Raw genomic sequence first — 19,452 nt, 5'->3', positions numbered from 1 at the left:
CATAGGAGCAGGTGGTTTCAACTGTATAGGGATTGAATATGTTGGACATCTTGAGTTTTGACAGATCTGTAAATATGTTTAGTTTTATTGTGTGGGTTTTAGCCCTTTTAAGGGCTCTAAGTAAAGCTTTTTGTACTAAATTGAAGTTTTTGGTAACCAAAAATTCTAATTTTATTCTCTTTTTCCTTGATCTTCCTTCTATAATAGGGGAATGGTGGGTAGGCACTAGGGTTAGAAAGAAGGAAGTGTATAATTTCATAATTATTATTTCTTTGTGGGTACTTTTATTGTTGTGATTTTATCTACCAAGACCAGAGGAGATGTATTGTTTTTCTGTTGGGTATTAGTTCTATTCTGTTCAGGTTAACACACTATATTTTCATTAATTTAATATTGAGCTTATACTGCTCTTATGACAAATGATATAATAGTTGAGTCCTGGAATGTTAGAGGAATTCAAAATAAAGCCAAAAAATCCTTATTATTCCATTTGATATTTAAATCACAAGCCAATATTTGTTTTATTCAAGAGACACATATTCCTCGTGTTGTTTGGGACAAGGAAAAGAATAAAAAATGGATTAAGAAGATAGTAGCTTCTGGGGATTCTTCTAATTCTAGGGGAGTGGCCATAATTATTAAACATAAATTCTTAGGGAGTATAATTGATGAGAAATATGACAATGAAGGTAGAGGGTGCCTTTTTACAGCTGCTTTTCATAATCTTGATAAACCACTTTTGGTTTTAAATTTATATGGTCCTTGTAGTCAACAACATTCTTTTATTTTTAAAAATATATAGTATACTCACATCTTATAAAGATCATTATATTATAGTAGGAGGAGATTGGAATGCAGTCATAAACCCAGAAATTGATCGCTCTAGCTGTTCCACTTCTCATAATTACCAAGCATCTCTTGCCCTCGAAGATTTAATTTTGGAATTTAATTTAATTGACCCACTGCATTTTATAAAAATTTCAAATAAGAAAGAAATTTATACATATTATTCAAAATGTTATCGCTCTTGGTCTAGATTGGATTTTTTTCTGGTTTCTAATTTTCTTTCAAAATTTATATTGGAGTTTTATACTGAACCCAGATTTTTTTCAGATCACTCAAGAATTATACTAAATCTAAACATTACTCATAATGATAAAAATAACATTCAAAAAAACAATTGGTCGCTAAACAACAATTTACTCTTAAACAAAGATATATGTAAACAGTGTTCTGATATAATTCAGGAAATGGAGCATGATCTGGATTTAACAGATATTCCTTATGACATTCAATGGGCCGCTTGTAAGGCGAGATTAAGAGGTATGTTTATCGGCAAATCTGCATACCTTAAAAAACAATATAATAAAAAAGAAGTTTTTCTAAAGTCTAGAATCCAGTATCTCGAAAATCAATTTAGACTAAATCAAGATAATGTTCTAGAAAAGCAAATTATAGACTGTCAAAAAGAACTAATCTTGCTTCATCAGAATAACCTCTCTATAGTAGATCAAAAATTACTAGCTACTTATTCAGAATGGGCCCAAGTTCCGTCTAAAATCTTAGCCAGAATAATTAAAAATAATTTCGATAGACCTAAAATTTCATCTTTACTACACAAAAATAAATTATATAATACAGATAAGGAAATTATACATCTTTTTACTCTACTCTATACAGAGTTATATTCTAAATCATCCAATTCGTTGATTAACAATCATATAAATAGTTTTCTAAGTTCTTTGAGATTTCCTAAGTTAAATGAAAATCAAAAAAAAATTACTTTCTGCTCCTCTTACTTTTCAAGAAATTTCAGATTCAATAGATAGACTTAAATCGGGTAAATCTCCCGGTCCAGATGGGTTTACACCGGAATTTTTTAAATCCTTTAAGTCGGTAATTGTTCCTTTTCTATTTAAAGTATACAACTACATTAAAATCAAGGACATATCTGATCTTTACTGGAACAGGTCCAAAACTATACTAATTCTGAAAAATAATAAAGAGAAAACAAACCCCTCAAATTACAGGCCCATTTCTTTAATCAATTTAGACATAAAGATTTTATCATCAATCTTGGCCAACAGATTAAAACAGGTCTTACCTTAAATTATTTCTCAAGACCAAACAGGTTTTATGTCTCATAAACATGCATGGGACAACACCCTGACTCTGGAATCTATTATTCATCTCTCAAAAAACGATTCTAACCCAATATATGCATTGATTCTTGATGCATCAAATGAGTTTGATAGAGTATGTTGGGACTTTCTTTTTCAGACTATGACATGTTTTAATTTCCCCATCTCCTTTTTAAATTTAATAAAAACATTATATAAGGATATGTATACTAGTCTATATATAAATGGTTACACGTCCTTCCGTATAAAGATTACCAGAGGTACAAGACAAGGTTGCCCCTTATCCCCTTTTCTTTTTAATATATACTTGGAACCACTGCTGTTATATATTACTCAAAACACCTTTCATAATATTCTGAGGATCTTTAACACAAATTTTTTTTTTCTCCATTTGCTGATGACCTAGTATTATATTTCCAAACTCCATTATCTGACCTCAATAAAATAACAAATTCTATTGAACGTTTCTCTCTTGCTTCGAATTATCTTATAAATCCTTCAAAAACCCATATATTCTTCCTTTAAATCATAAGGTTCATAAATTGTATTTGTTTTCTAACTCACAAATCCAGATTATTTTTGGTGTGAAATATTTGGGAATTAACATAGAACACAATAATCACTCCTCATTTCAAAACAACATGAGTAAAATATGGAAATCTATAATGTCTGACATGAATAGATGGGAACAGCTAAATTTGTCACTTTTATCAAAAGCTGCAATAATTAAAATGAATATTCTTCCAAAATTTTTATATCAATTCAATTCTTCAAATCAGATAATTCCCAAGTCTTTTTTCGAGAAGGTAAATAAAGAATTAGCAAAATTTTTGTGGTTTCCCAAATCGGTTAGGATCTCCTATTCTAGATTGTCAATTACTAAAGATAAAGGAGGTCTGGGATTACCAAATTTCTACCTTTACTATCTCATTGTTTCAGCAAATAAGTTATTAACTATATCTAACTACAATAGTGGTAAAGGTATTCAGTATCCATTGTGGGTTAGGATGTGGTATCATTATATTTTATCTAAAAATATAAATCCAGAAGCCATCCCTTTTATTTATTTAAATATGAAGACCACCTGTAAAATTTCGACCCTTCTTAAACACAAGATTAAGGCTTTTCAGAATTTATTAAAAATCTGCAATCTTGATAAGTTTTTTCACCTCTTTCAACCACTTCATCTAAATCCGAACATAATGTTAGATAACTCTCCATTTAATCTAACAAATTATCCTCTTATTAAAAAGTTAAGTTTGGGATATCTTGAAATATAAAGACCTGTCACTAGCAAATTTACGTAAGACTCTAAAAGTTAGTTGGAAATACACTACAGTTTTACGTCAAATAAGAGAGGTAATTATGATAAAGTTTAATCTCATAAAACCTACAGAATTTGATCTTAATAATTTAAAAATGATAATTAAAACATTATCGTCATCAGTGAAAATGTTAACAAAGTCTTATAAACTGATAAACAAGTTAACATTAGAACAAAACTGTCTTTTTTCAAATACCCGGTTGAATCATAATTCTCAAATAACTGAGAATCAAAAACTTCCAGCAATCAGAAATACCAGAGAATTTACTCCATTTAAGAAATTGATCTACACACAATTAATGATTAGCAATAATGCCTATCATACTCCATATAAATTAAATACATTTAATGCCAGTAAATCTCCATCGTGCACATGTTGTTCTTTTCCTCAAGCTGACCTCTTACATATCCTGTGGTATTGTCATTTTTCTCATAAACTTTGGACCTCTTTAAAGGTAAGATTGCAGAGAATGGGATATCATAAATCTACGCTGTCCTGGGAATTTGCTGTACTACATATACCTATAGTTTATCTTTCCAAATTGGATACTCACATACTTGTCTTTATTTGTTCACTTATAAAACTTTACATTACTCAAAATTGGCTTGATCGTACTAAATTAAATTGGGATACTTTTCAAAAAATGGCTTACTTATACATTGAGGCTCAAAAAAACTTGGTTAAGAGTCAAATAAAAATGAAGTTAAAAAACAGAGTGCTGGAGAAGGTTTTAAGTATTATTAATAATTAATACCTTCTAGAGTTCTTTTTTCTGGTCTTGATGATTAGCACTTTTATTTTGTTAATCATATTTTATTTACATGAATGTATATAATGTCTTAATTTATCACTTATTTTATGGTTACCGATAGTACATATTGTATATATTGGAATTTGTTATTTAATGTTCCTTTTTTAACATCAACAAGAGTTGCATATTGGGTTTTTTTTTCTCTTCTCAAATTGTTAATCTTTATACAACTCCTAAATGTATTGTTTATAAATCAATAAAAAGTTTTTTGAGAAAAAAAAAAAACATGTTTAATATTGTGAATTAGTGAGCAACCAGTGAGTAACTGTTTGTGAATGTGGACAAACTATGTAATAGAAAAGTGAATGGGTATTGGGAATGGCAAACACAATGTGGATATAAAGTACACGGACTGTGTTATAAACATGTAGCCAGTCCTGACCAACTCTGCATTGTGCAGTTTGCCAGTGAGGCCATATCTTCAATACTGTGTCTATCTCTTGTTGTCCCCATCAAGTGTAAACAATTAGATTAGAGACAGCAGGATATATGCAATGTGCATGCTGTACATAGTATACAAAACCTTGGAAATGAAGAAATAGGATATCAGCAAAGACAGAGGTAGTTAGGAAGCAATATACTACAAAACATTTCAAAAAGAGGGATGATATGAAAACAATGCAGTGAAAACAATGGCATGGCAGGAGGGGGTAAGAAGAAAAAAAGATTACAAGTGGATGAAAACAACACAACAGGAATGAAAGAGGCAAGAAATAATAAAGGAAAGGTGATGCACTATGTTCTGCATTTATGAACAGGTTTTCCATGAATGTCTACATGACTGCACAGAAATGTATAATGCAGATGTGCATAGGACATATTGTGTGCTGAGTAATGAAAAGGCTTCTATTTGAGTGATAGATCTCCAAATATGCTCATTGTTGGGATACTATATAGTAAAAGAAAAGTGGTTGCAATATTTTTCGCTCTGTTGGAGGTTACACAACTGTTGCAGTTGACTTTGTTGGGTAAAACTTAAGACTAAGGACTAAACCACACATGGATTTGTAGGCTTAGAGATATAGAAAGAATTAAGCAATTCTGCTGATAATAATATTCTATTTCAAAGGTACATGGAATGCTACTTGTGTGTTGGGTGGAGCCATGTATGAATTTTTATTTTATTTTTTTCTGTATGTATCCTCCTGAATAACCATCAAGTCTCCCATCAGGCACACAACAGACCCATTTCTCCTAACCAGAGTAAACTCATTGGCCTATTTGTTTCCTTGCTAAGCAAGAACTGGGTGCTAAAAGTGGTTCTGTCATATTCTGGGACAGTGGGGACTTTTTGCATGTGGTCACACACCCCGCCACCAGGAGAACACATGCTATACCATCAAACCTACTTGGAAGCACATGCTTGCTGTGACACATGCTAAGTCCCATGACCAAGTTGTGCAGAATATGAATGACTGCAGGTGTTACCAGTGCTGTAAGCCAAGCTGTGACACTCCCCACCCATATGGATGAGGCAGAACTAGCCATTCAGTTCCACCCCCATCCTGTTTAATTCCTCTATTTTTCATGCTGCTAACTGAATGCAGCTCTTCTATGACAAAGTCAGGGCTTCATCATGCTGTGCCATGGGACCAGAATAACACTGGTTTATTTGAGAATCACTTCAGCTACAAAATCCCAAGATGATAACCTAGAAGATAACTGCGAAGATGTGAAAGGGATATTTTGACCCTAAATCAACAACACATTTGTGTAGGTTTTACTTTTATTATTGCAATAGAGAAAAGTGATATTATGACTTAGCATGTATCTGAACTGAAGTAGTGATATGTGAAATGTAAATGTTGTGTATGTTTGCGGAAACCATTCTTTATGAAGCTTACCAAACAAATCTGCCTTATGAACTGAATTTAATACTATTTACAGAACCTGAAATTGCTTTAACCATGTAATCGCAGAAATATGTGTGCAGTGTTTCAAGAAACTCAAGGTGCATAGGTACAGAATATAAAAAAAATCCTGTAAAAGAGAAAAAGTATGATTATCAGTTTAACAGTAAAAGGCACACCCCACAAGTATTAGTTATAGATAGGTTAAATATCAATTTCATGGAAAAATAGGGCACATATAATTAACTTGTTACAGTAAAGGGCAGTTACAAGATGAGCTAAGAAAGAACTTCATATAACAAATTTGCAACATATATGGAAAGAAAAAAACATAAGGCTTTAATAAATTATGGGGACAAAGTGAATGCTTTGTGTCTGCCTTTACTATAAGCACTTAAACGTGGACATGGAGATAAATGGAGATAAATATAGGGACACCAGTATCTCGTCAATCTGAAAGAATGTCTTGTATTATATTTCTTGAGTTTCTTACAGATAACTTTTGTGGAGCTTTCAAAATATAAAAAATACAAAACACATAACTGCTCCCCAAATCAATACAAACATTTAACAAGTAAGCAAAGCTTTTGAATATTGATCCAATCACAAAATGATAAAGAAAATGGATCTATATTCAATACTGGCTATGAAAGGTTAACAGTTCGTTTTTTTTTTTTTTTTTTCAGGAAAATATAAATGCATGTATCTAAGAAATAATGCTACTATTATCTAATTTGGTAGGTATCACTACATCTTTGAAAGAATGCAAAAAATGAGAATCCAATTTCTTATATAAGTTATGGGCAATGACATGAAATTAAAACTTTAATGAAAAGCAAACCAATTTGCAGCTAAGGGGAGAGTACAGTGAATTTTGATTGTGAAATGTATATATGTCAATATGTGCAGTTAGTTGTTGGATGCAAATGCACATGAAAAGTTAATAGAATCCCCTGGAGGGATATACAATGCATACCTTACTGAACTGTTAAGAAAAGGAAGTATTTGGGCTTCTTGACTGAGCAAGATGATCATAAATGTTACTTGAGAGATACAAAGTATCCATATTTTTATAATCGTCCAACATATGTAAAAACATCACAGATCTCCTGGATTGTCCCATCATATATTCAATGGAAGGATTCATTTCCACTGTATCAGTAATGTTAAGTGGCATTCCAACAAATTATGTTCAGTGTTCACAACCTCACAATGGGGACACTTCTCATCTGTTGCAACAAACTGGATACATTAGGTTGCAAGGCTCATATTATCTGAGTTACTAATGTGTTTAAGAAATAAAGTTTGAATTTGGGAGTTATTTCCCTCTATTTTTTGTTTGTTTTCAGTTGTTATACCAATTACTTTTTTTTCTTATTTATTTTTTGTGGTTATAATTAAAGACTATATATTCTGTGTACAAGACCTTTGATGGACTAGTGCATTCATGACAGTAGAGATGCATATTCAAAATGTATATGATAATGTCCATCGGGTCTACATTGAAACATCAAATGCTAAAAACAGTGAATGATGTTTCATTGACACATTTTCAGTGAAAGCTGAAAATGTCGAAACCACAGAACAGCGATTTCTTTCCTAGGGAAAGAAATCGCTGTTCCAACCCTCCAAAAAAAAAAAAACATTAAACACTTCCAAACACATACACACATACCCTAACCCAATTATACCCCCCAAAAAAAACAATAAACAACTGAATACACATATGCACATAACCCAACCATACATCTAACAAAAATAAAAAACAGTAAACATTTAAACCATATGCACTTACCTTAACCCGCACCCTAACCCTAAGGTCAGTAACTCTCGCACATTTACATAAACAGTTCCAAACACATACACACTTACCTTAACCCTAATTCTACCCCCCCATAGCAAAAGTAAGCAGCTGAAAACACATACACATTTAACTCAACCATACATCTAACACAAAATAAAAAACAGTAAACACTTTCATACATATGCACTTACCTTAACCAGCACTCTAACCCTAAGGTCAGTAACTGTTGCACATTCATGCTCGGGAGCTATACTGGACAAGGGACTGCACCACACATCAGAACACGGCAAAACAACAAAGTGGTCAAGCAACTTCTTTCCCAGGGAAAGAATTTGCTGAACAGCTGCTTTGCTATTTTGCCTGTTCGCTCTACATGTATCGACAAAAATGCATTCAACAAAATGCGTTTTCATCGTACTAATAGGAACCCGAGAGAAATCACTTCACTTTAGAAGGCAAATTGCTTATTATGGTGTATTTGAGCATAATTGCTGACAATGGAATGGTTTATTCCAGAAGACTTCTCTGAGCCCATCACATAGACTGAAATATCCCATTCCACTTGTGTGCCAGGGTAACCCACTTAGCAAAGGTTTAGCTGAAAGTTTCACAGAAGCCTTTAAGACAGGTGTGTATGTTTGTTAAATACTGTGTTGGAAATCAGTTTACTTTTTCTGCTGTATTACAAACCATTTCCAAACAGTACTACTGCACAATCCCCTTCAAGATGCTTCTTAAACTGACATCAAAACCTAATGAATGGAGTTTGCATGGAACTAGTAAAAAGAAAAGCAATTTGCAAAAGTTCCAGCATAACAAAAAAGATACACTACAGCTATTCGATTAACAGTATTCAGCATAGCCCTGAAATGCCTCCCAGTACTGATAGGGTCCTAGAGTGCATGATTTGAAGGAGTTGTAAAGTGGAAACTATCCAAATGGTTCAAGAATGCCTGGGCAAGGGTGAAGTAACTACTATGGAGTAATCATCAGCAATAGGCCTTTTTAAATTGACTTGTTCATGCAGTCATATTTATTTGTGTCAGAATATTTCAAGGCTGCTTCTGCAACACTGAATGGTTGTTTCATTCTTGTTTCACAATTCAAGTTGAGATACACTGATGGAAATTCTTGTTTATTCCATAAGGGCTGGCATTATACAAAACTTGTATTATCTAGTTTTACTGATGTTTTAATTTGAAACATTTTCTTTAAGGGGTGACACAGTGACACATTGGTTAGTTTTCCATTTCATCTCTTGGCTGGGATTTCTTCTCTGTGGAGCTGCGCATCTTCACTGTGCCTGCGCTGGATTATGCCAGGTGGTCCAGTTACCTTCCATATCCCAAAGGCATGACATACATCAAACAGTTAACCATTTTATTCTCCATAGGTGTATCTGCCATATAAAAGTTGTTGTGTGTGACTGCATCCTGTAAGCAATGATTACACCATTCACGATGTGCTTATAGTACTTGGACACTATGACTACAAGGATAAATCCCATCACTCATGCCATCGTACATCTGATTAAGAGGTTAATAATGAAATGAAGGAACAAGTGAAGTCTCATTTCATCATGTGATAATATAGTCTGGCCAAAGAACAGGTATTTGATGACATAACTAATGTATGGATAGTGGCCATTATATCAGAACTAGATAAAATAACGTATTTGACATTATGGTTTACAGTGTTGATTCCAGGCGCTTGTCCCTCTTCCTTTCTTTGCCTGGAAGGTAAATAAGACATACAACTTTTTTCATATAATAGACAAAGTTCTAACTCCTTGGCCAACAAGCAGTGTTATTAACTGAGACAACAATGGCTTATTTTTGCATTATAGTACATGTTTTTTATGACATGTCTACCTTATTTATTATTTATTCATTATTTATTTACAATTTATTGACATTTGTTTACTGGATAATTCCACTGGGCCAGGCTAACCCATTTTCAGTGGAGGCCCGGGAAGAAAAGCTTCAAGGAACATACATGGAGTACAAAACAAACCAAGCTCCAGGGAACATACATACCATACAAACCATAACAAAATTAAAACATATTTTACATAAAATGTATCTTAAAAAATAGTTAATAAAATTACAGAAGATACATAAACTTATTGGATAAACAAAAAGAAAAATGTCACAGTATAAAGTATTATTCAATAAAGAAATCTAGTACATCATGCAAAAGCATACCACAGTGGTATTGGCAATATAAAATAACAAGCTGTTAAACCCAAAAGTAGAGAAGTATAACAATTGAAACTTCATTTGCTCAGGAGGTGGGAACATGGAGTTAAAGGTTAGTGTGAAGGCATAGGGAAAGGGTTTATGATGGCATAGTTGTAAGAGAATGTGAAGTGGCAATGAGAAGTATATGTTGCATTTTGTACTCGTCTACGTAGTCTACGTAGTATCACTGGAGAGTTGGCAAATGATATGGCATCTGTTATACAGCTTGTAGAAGAGCATCCAGGTCTGTTCTAGGTGGTTGTGGTGGATTTTGGGAGCTGATTATCAATTAAGCCAGGATTAGAGGAGATAGGTGGGAATCTTCATATGTATAACATTTCCCTACAGAAAACTAAATGCTTTCTTCTGTGGGTCTGCACAGATGTCCTTGAGCATTTCACTTCAGAGTTTAGCTCTGCACTGATTTAAATCTTGAAAAAGCAACATACAGCAAACTGTTACTTTCTCAAGACATTACCTTTTGCTTAATTTGTAAACATATTGTAAGCATATAGGTGTTATAAAATTGTTAGTCCTACAAGTTTGTTTTTGTTTTTTTACAAACTGACAGCATGCTTTACTTTTTATTTAGTTATGTATTGCTTTTTAACTTCAATATCAAACTTCTAGGGAGAATTTATTTGTCAACACATGCATTGTAATTGAAATGTAAACAAATAGATTTTAAAGTATAGCCATATACTACAAGGGTGCACATGTTTTTCACATAAGCTTAAAAGTGAAGATGTCTATATGAAATAATTATTGCTGCAGTTGCTTCTAATATACTTAGATATTCATTCTGCCATAAAAACAAAAATATAATAAGACCTTATTTGTTTGTCTTTTGTTTAAAACTAGGTAAATAGCCAGGACTCAAGGCAAAGGGTGACTGCAGAATATTGAGATAAATCTGGCAAATAAAGTGTAATCAGTCAAGCAGCATATTTTTGAAAGGTAGGAAGAAATCAAATTACCCAAAGAAAGCACTCACAGACACAAGGAGAACACATTAATTACACACAGAATGTGACCACAAGTCAGGACTGAACCCCGCTTTCTTTCATTCAAAACACAATCAGGAGACAAAAATGTTAAGATCACTTTTGTGTACATTGTTTGCAGTACTGATATAATTCATTTTCTTTTAGTTTTAGTTACTGGAATGCATTATTTCTTCCACAAAAAGAATCAGACTGTTCTTATAATAAGCTGCCCTTCAAATAACTTGCTAGCTATAAGTTTCACCCTTCATACAGCATTCCTGTTTTTGTCACACATAGAAATAAACTACTTTTTAAAATGGCTTGTAGGTTTTAAATTTCTTTCTTAATACTGTATTCCTGTCAGCTTTTAGATCTATTTCCAAAATGGAATTTGTTAGACACTGGTAGTATACGTAATTCTTTGTAATTCTATGTAAGCGCCAGTGTGAAGACATACATGATTTAACAAGTATATGGTTTTATATACAGCATATTCCCCATAGCTATCTAAAAATATCAAGACGGTATCCACCAAAGTGATCACTTCATATGTAAATTGACCGAGGGAAGAAACTGTATTCAAGGTTAATTACAGAAACAATAAACATAAACCATTCAATGATAATTATGTTTGATGTGCAGCATATTATGTGCTGCTTTTATTTTTCCTGCTAACAATCATTTTACTTACAGTGTATGAGAAATGCATTCATCTTTGCAAGAGCTATAAAGATGAAGGTCACCTGTAGGACCAGAGATCATCAACATTCTAAAAGCATTTTAGGATGGATTAATACAACCAAGTTTGATTTGAAAAATTACTTTTTTTCTGAATGCAGTATGATATTCTGTTTAATATATCCAACTCTGCAGGCCTTTTATCCAAATGATGGACTTTTTGATAAAACTTAATAAAGGAATAGAACAGTACTATCAATTACAACAAGTTTCAAGGAGATATTGTAACATTGAAGGCTTCATAACAAATCATTAGTTGTCTGCTACAACTTAAACAAAAGTTTGCTTATGAAAAAAAATCCTAGCATATGCTGTGAATAAAGATTTCCATTTACTTTAATCGTTTGTGTAGAACATATGTTATGTTTTTGACATATGGTCTGCAGTGATAACATTGTATCATATTGCTGCAAACAAGGCTTTTTTGGTTTAAAATGGGCTGTTTATTGAAAAATGATATTCCTTCAGTTAGTGTACAGAATAAAATTGCTGTACTCTTATGATTCACTTTGTACCTTGTTTGCTGAAAGAACTTTTGGCCACTGCAATGTAACACTAGTAAAAAAGCTGTCAGTATCTATCTCTGTTTAAAACTAGGAAAAAAATATAAATATATGAAATAAATATAAATGCACTTTCATTGCACAGAATGTTTTTGGAGATTAATTAACTAATTGATTCATCCATTCATTCATTAATTCATTCATTAATTTTACCAACCAGTAAAGTGGACTGGTTTAATAACTTTTTTCATCAAGCACAGTACACATCTACTTAGGTAACTGTTTCAGTTAATATGAACATTTCAGTTAATCATACTGAATAAATTAAATTAAATCCTACAATTTATTTTCAAACGTTAAAAAAAAAAAAAAATATATATATATATATATATATATATATAGAGAGAGAGAGAGAGATAGACACACACACACACACTCACACATATACACATATAAGTATATATATATATATATATATATATATATTTATATGTGTGTGTATGTGCATGGATATATATATATATATATATATATATATACATATATATATATATATATATATATATATATATATATATATATATATATATATATATATATATATATATATATATATATATATATGCATCAGTCAGTGGAGATGTGTATTTCATAGTGAGAGTTGTGAGTTCCTAAATAAACTGGACAGCAGTTAAAGCAACTAAGTGCTAGGAGAACTATAGGTGAAGGCAGGAATGACTATGACCTCCCTCAGTAAAGGTGACTACAGGGTTAGAAATAAATTGTCCTAACTTATGGAAGAATTTCTTAAAAAAGAATAGAAAGAGCTGTGGTCAAAGAGGTTTAATGCTGATTTAGCTTTTAAGACAATTGGTAATGTTTGCATTTGTTAGAGAAGGACAGTATTTTTCATTTATCAATTTGACCGTGGATGAATTTAGAAGAAACGTGGCTCTGGCTGTATCAGATATCCAGGTTGCATTTAGGAGGTAAGGTAGATATGCCCAATTGCCAGACAAGTGAATGAGCCTGAGTATCTTATTTTCTGAAGAGTGCAAAAGTGAGCCATTGTAATTGAAAAGAGACGAAAGTCCTGCTATTGCATAATTAAGCCTAAGTATTAATACATGAATTACAATAGCCTTACAAACCCGTGTTGTGATTGGATGAGTTTTTTTAGTCAGTCTTAGGCTGATTTACTACTTTATTTTTCAGTTGTCCAGTATGTATTCTAAAAAAGAGGGTTTGATCAGTATAATTAGAAGAAAATCTTGCTGTGTGATATCATTATGATCTGGTACAGACAAATAATGAAGCTAAACTCTGGTACGACAGATAATGAAAGTAAACTGTTTTCTTGAGGGTGCTGAAAAGCATTACATTAGATTTTATTTATTTATTTGTTTATTTATTTATGTTTGACATTTGATTACTGGAAAAGTTTGACTGTGTAGTAGCCCATTTTCAGCTGAGACCCAGAGAGAAAAGCTCTAAAGTATTACAAAACATTTTAAGAACAATAATTTTACAATACTTAAAAATAATGCATAAAATAACTACAATTTAAATAACCATGCCAAATTAGACATAATATGAAAACATTGGTTAAGAATAGATACGAGTGATATGACAATGATTTAATATATAAACATTTTTGCCAGATTATAGAGAAATTAAAGGTGAGCTACTATAATATAAGCAGGAATTACAATATAATGTGAAAGAAAAGCAGGCTTATTGTATATTTAGAGAGAAAGCCAGGGGATAGAAATCGATAGAAGTAAGGAAATGAATGAAGAAGGGAGAGCAAGATAGTATGAGGTATGAATATCTATTTATTCACATTTAGGGATATGTTTATCCTGGTGTTGAGCAGGAACAGAGACAGATTTTTGTCTAGGAAGTCTTTCAGAATGGTTTTCATGGCTAGGAGGCAGAGTAATGACCTAATGATATGGGTAAGAAGTTGTAGGCCTTAGCAACATGGTGCAAGTACAAACAATGCCCAACAGAATCGATAGGTTTGTGGACAAGCATGAGATGGCATCATTGGATCATAATGACTGACTTGTAACATAGCTGTGTAGAACTTTATTAGGTGGTAAGAAGCTGTGTATATGTTAGTTGATGGGATAGTTCTAACCAAGTTAGGCTTTTTAGTACTATACAGTAGTGGATCCTGAAAGGGGTATTTATTGCAAATTTAGCAACTTTGTTATAGCATTGTTCAAGTTTTGATTTTTGTGATGTCTGATGGCTAGTAAGGATGGGAGCACCATAAAGAAGTGTGGGGAGGAGATAAGTAGTAGCAAGTATAATTTTAGTTACATTTGTGAGAATGTTTTTGGATCTATAAAGCAGCCCTAGTTTTGTTGAGTTTTTCTTATGCAATTTTGTATATGCAGGTCAAACTTAATATTATTATCCATTATCATCACTAATAATTTGCTATGAGAAGTGACTTCAATGGTTGTAGTATTAGGAGAGAAGACTTTACATTTTATTTTTTCACTAGAGAAGGATTTGGGGTAGTTTTTTTTTTTTTTTATTAGGATTGAGCATGAATTGTGAGTTGTAAAACCATTCTTCTGTGGCTGTTAAAGCTTTCTGTGCATTTTTTGGAGGTGCGCCATGTTGTCAGATGTGCAAATCAGTGTGGAGTTATCTGTGTACTGTACTAGTGTGGCCTGTTGTGTGGATGTGTGGAGGAAGTTTGTGAGAATGTTAAAGAAGAGCGGATCAGTGATACACTGGTGGTGACAGGAATATATGGAAAGAGGATAGAGTGCCATTTTACTGCCTGATACCCATCAGATAGGTAGCTTTTGAACCATAGAAGGGTGGCCTGAGAGAGACCTAATGAGGACATTTGAAGTAGAGGTTTGCTGTGACAAACCGTGTTAAAGATTTTAGACAATTCTAGAAATAAGGAAGATACTAGTTTGCCATTATCTCTAGCTTTATTGACAGTATCTATATAGGTTACAAGTGCAGTGTTAGTACTATAGGAGGGATGGAAGCCATGTTGTGTGTGGGATTGTTTAGCAATTGTTTTTAAATACAGTTTTCACAGATTTTGGATTGGTGAGATAAAATTGCTATAGGTCTAAAGTTAGTAATGTCTTTTGAATTTCAACCTTTGTGCAGTGGCATAATGTGCCACTTCTTTCAGAGACAGAGATAGACAGGGAATTTGGGATTACTTGACTGATCTATTTATAAGGATTGTGACAGGTTAGGCAATGCTATCGGATGCTATTTTAAGGTATTCACTTGGAAGATCATCAGCTGAAGTAGGGCACTGTTTGAGTTTGATAGTTTTATATATGTTACGAGCACAGGTTTAAAGGTGAAAATGAATACAGTGATATGTGAATGTTGGAAAGGCTTAGGATTAGATTTTGGGGGATCCTAGGTTAGAGATGCTAAACTATCTATGAATTAAGAATTGAATTGAATTGCAGATTAGAGTGGTGAGTTTATTGGGAGAGGGGTTTGGGTTGAATTTTGGGTGAGAATCCAAAATTGCTTTAATGGCTGTTACAATTTTTTTTTTATGGTTGTGTTTACTATTATTCTGAAATTTATTATAGCATAGATTTTTATCTTCGTTTATTTGCTTTTTAGTATGATTGCAAAGTGAATTTCAGGATATTGAGGTGTTTTATATTTTTGCCATTCTTCCCATACTTTTTCTCTATCTTGCATTAGCAGTCTACTCTTTTTGGATAGACAATTTGCATTATTTATTTATTTAACATTTGTCTACCAGAAAAGTCTGAGTTGGAACAAAGCCAATTTTCAGTGGAGGCCTGGGGAGAAATGCTCCAGATGCATGGTTTGCAATGTGAGAAGAAACAGGAGTACCCAGAGGAAATCCACACGAATGCAGACAGGACATGCAGACTCCACACAGAAGGTACCCCAGCCGGGAATCAAACCAGAGGACCTCTTGCTGTGATACAATAATATTTATTTTTAGTCTCTTCCTTCTAGGAGGTGCAAAGCTAGGTAGGATATTCTAGAAAGTTGTGTTGACTTAATTTACAGCATCATCTAATGGGAAGATGCTTGGGAAGTTCCAGTTAATAGATGACAGGGTAGTAATGAACATTTCTAGGTTAAAAATGGAAAGGTTGCATGTGGTTTTATAAATACTGTGTTTAAGTGGATGTGTGAGATTTCTGACTTTTTTAATTTCTCCAAATCTTTTGGGTTTCTAATATCATGATGGGAATGGACCCCATTGCTAAGTCAAAGTATGATTAAAGTTCATGAAATTACTATTGTTTCAATCCTTGATGTCAGCAAAAGTGCTTTTTGGTACTACCTGCAATGTGCCCAGTAATGACTCTTTATGCAATTCGCAGGGGGTTACGTGGATTGGTAACATATGTAAATACGATTGTAGATTATTTTTTATAAGACCAGTTTTTCCTACTACTATTGGAACTATCTGGGTATCTTTTTTCCACATTGCTCTCATTCTGCCTGCACATCCTGGTATTTTATGATTTTGTGTCTCTCTGTACGCAAGACACTGTAGTCACTGGGTGCAGTGATTTCAATGGTCAATGCTACTTTTGTCTTCCTTTCTTGGACCACTATATCTGGTTTTCTGGCATCTATCTTTTGAACTGTTTTTAATGGGTGATCCCATGTGATGCTCATGTTTCCAGTGTCTTTCAGCCACTTTAATACCATAATGTTTGCACAATCCCCAGTGCAACAGTTTTGACACATTATTATGCCTTTCAGTATACAGTCCTTCTGCCATTAATGTGTTGCAACCAGCAACTAAGTATGCAACTGTTTCCAATTCAGTTTTACAAAACCTGCATTTATCTGTTTCTTCCACATATTCAATGGACTTTGTAAACCAGTGTGTATGTAGCCCACTATCTTGGGCTGCCAATATAACCTTTCATCTCTTGGTTTGAATTTGCCTCTCCTTAACCATTCCTGCATTTGTTCTTGTCAAAATGAGGTTCTTTCAGAAGTTTTCTATACTTGCAACTACATTTATGCTTTTTTTCCACATTTCTTGCCTTCTCATCTGGTCCTTCACCTTATATTCTTTATTTTGTTTTTTTAACACATTCAGTTGCTTCTTGATTTTTATCTATTTCTAGTTTGATTTATTTTCCTGCTTGACGTTGATAAGCTTCTGCTACATTAAGCAGATGAGTCATCTTATATTTATTTTCCTCATGTTTCAAAAATTTTACTACATTTGGATCTTGTGATGTCAGTAGGTATGTGTGGAGTCCCCTGATTGCAGATCTATACATGTAATCAATTTCAGGGAGGCCCATCCCTCCTTCAGAACAGGCAGTATATAATCTTTGTATACACTGATTTTTATAGATCATTTGGTGAGCATGGAGCATCCTTCTTGTTTTAATATTTAATCTATCCAACACTTTTTGGGGCCAGTCAATCACTCCAAAACTGTAAGTTAGGACAGGAAGAGCAAATTGGTTTATAGCTTGGGTCTTGTTCTTAGATGCCAGTGCTGTTCTCAGGTTTAATCTAAGCCTTCTAAAGTATTCCTTACTAAGTTTAATTCACATTTGTTCATGTTTTATTGCTGATCCTTCATCAATTCCCAAATATTTGTACACTACCTCTTGGTCAAGTTCTTTTATATCACATTCTTGTCCAAAACTGATGTTTTCCTGGTTCTGCAGTTTTCCTGCTTTAAAGGTTGCTTTTGCACATTTATCAAGATGAAATGACATTCTAATATCATCTGAAAAAGTTTTGATAACCTGCAGCTGTTCTTTCAGTTCCTCATCTGATGAGCTATACAGTTTGAAATCATCGACAAAGAGAGGATGAGACATCTTTAGTCTTTGTTGTTTTCTAGGAGCCAAATTGTAGCCATGGCCTAAGCTGTTAAGTCAACATGGGTTAATGGAAAGGCAGAATAGCACCGGTGACAGAGAGTCACCCTGGAATATCCCCCTTTGAATTTTGATCCCTGGGATAATAAGCTGTCCTTTATCACGACTTAATTGCAAAGTGGTCTGCCACTATTTCATTGTTACTATAATGTAGTCAATCAGTGTAGGGTGTATCTTATACATTTTTAAGCATTCTTTTATCCATGAATATGGTATATTATCAAATGCTTTTTTGTAGTCAGTCCATGCCATACTTAGATTATTCCCCTTTTTACAATTCTCCACTATAACTTTATTTAACAACAAATGATCCTTTGTTTCATATGACTTTATTTTATTGCCATTTTTGTTCTACAGCAATAATTGAGTTTTCTTCTAAATGACTATAAACTCTGTCAGCATCAATTCCCATGTATAGTTTATACGTCATTAGAAGGCAAGTTATTTGTCTATAATTTTTAGATTGGCTTGCAGGTTCACTCTTAAGTAGGAGCATTGTTTCTCCTGTTGTTAGCCAGGTCAGTGTCTGTTCAGGATGTGCATATAAATAGTTCTTACTCATAGCTAAATCTTTGTGCAAAGATGTTAATATTTTTAACCAAAACTTAAGTAGTGCATCTAGGCCTAGGGTTTTGCAATTAGAGGTTTTTCTTAACTTTGTTTCAATCTCTCTAGCTGTTACTTCATTCCATTTCATATCCTGTACCTTTAAACTTCTCATTCTTTCTTTTGCTTTTTCTATCCATTTAGCATCTTTATTATGCTCCACAGGATGTTCATAGATACTTCTCCAAAATCTATCTACTTCATCTTTTTTTGGCGATCTTTCAATTCCTTTTACCTTATTTCCCAATTCTCTATAAAAAGTTATTGGGTCATCAATAAACTGCTTATTTTGCACTTTTCCCTTATATTTATCTGGTTATCTTCTACGTTTTTCCACCTGTGCTGACTTTTTACTTTGCTATTTGCAATGGTGCATGATAGATCCTGGTCTATTCTAATACTGCACACTGCTTTAACCACATCTGTCTTTCTTAGTATTTTGTTTATCTATTCCCTCTTCTATACTCTTTTAACAGTGACACTTCTTTTCTTAACTGCTTTATAGTTTTCTCTTTTTGATAGTTCCATGATGGTCTTTGATT

The sequence above is a fragment of the Protopterus annectens genome, chromosome 11.part0, assembly GCF_019279795.1.
Source record: "Protopterus annectens isolate FY-2018-M chromosome 11.part0, PAN1.0, whole genome shotgun sequence".
Taxonomy (NCBI): domain Eukaryota; kingdom Metazoa; phylum Chordata; order Ceratodontiformes; family Protopteridae; genus Protopterus; species Protopterus annectens.
The sequence above is the reverse complement of the archived record's forward strand: the minus strand, read 5'-3'. Positions refer to the sequence as shown.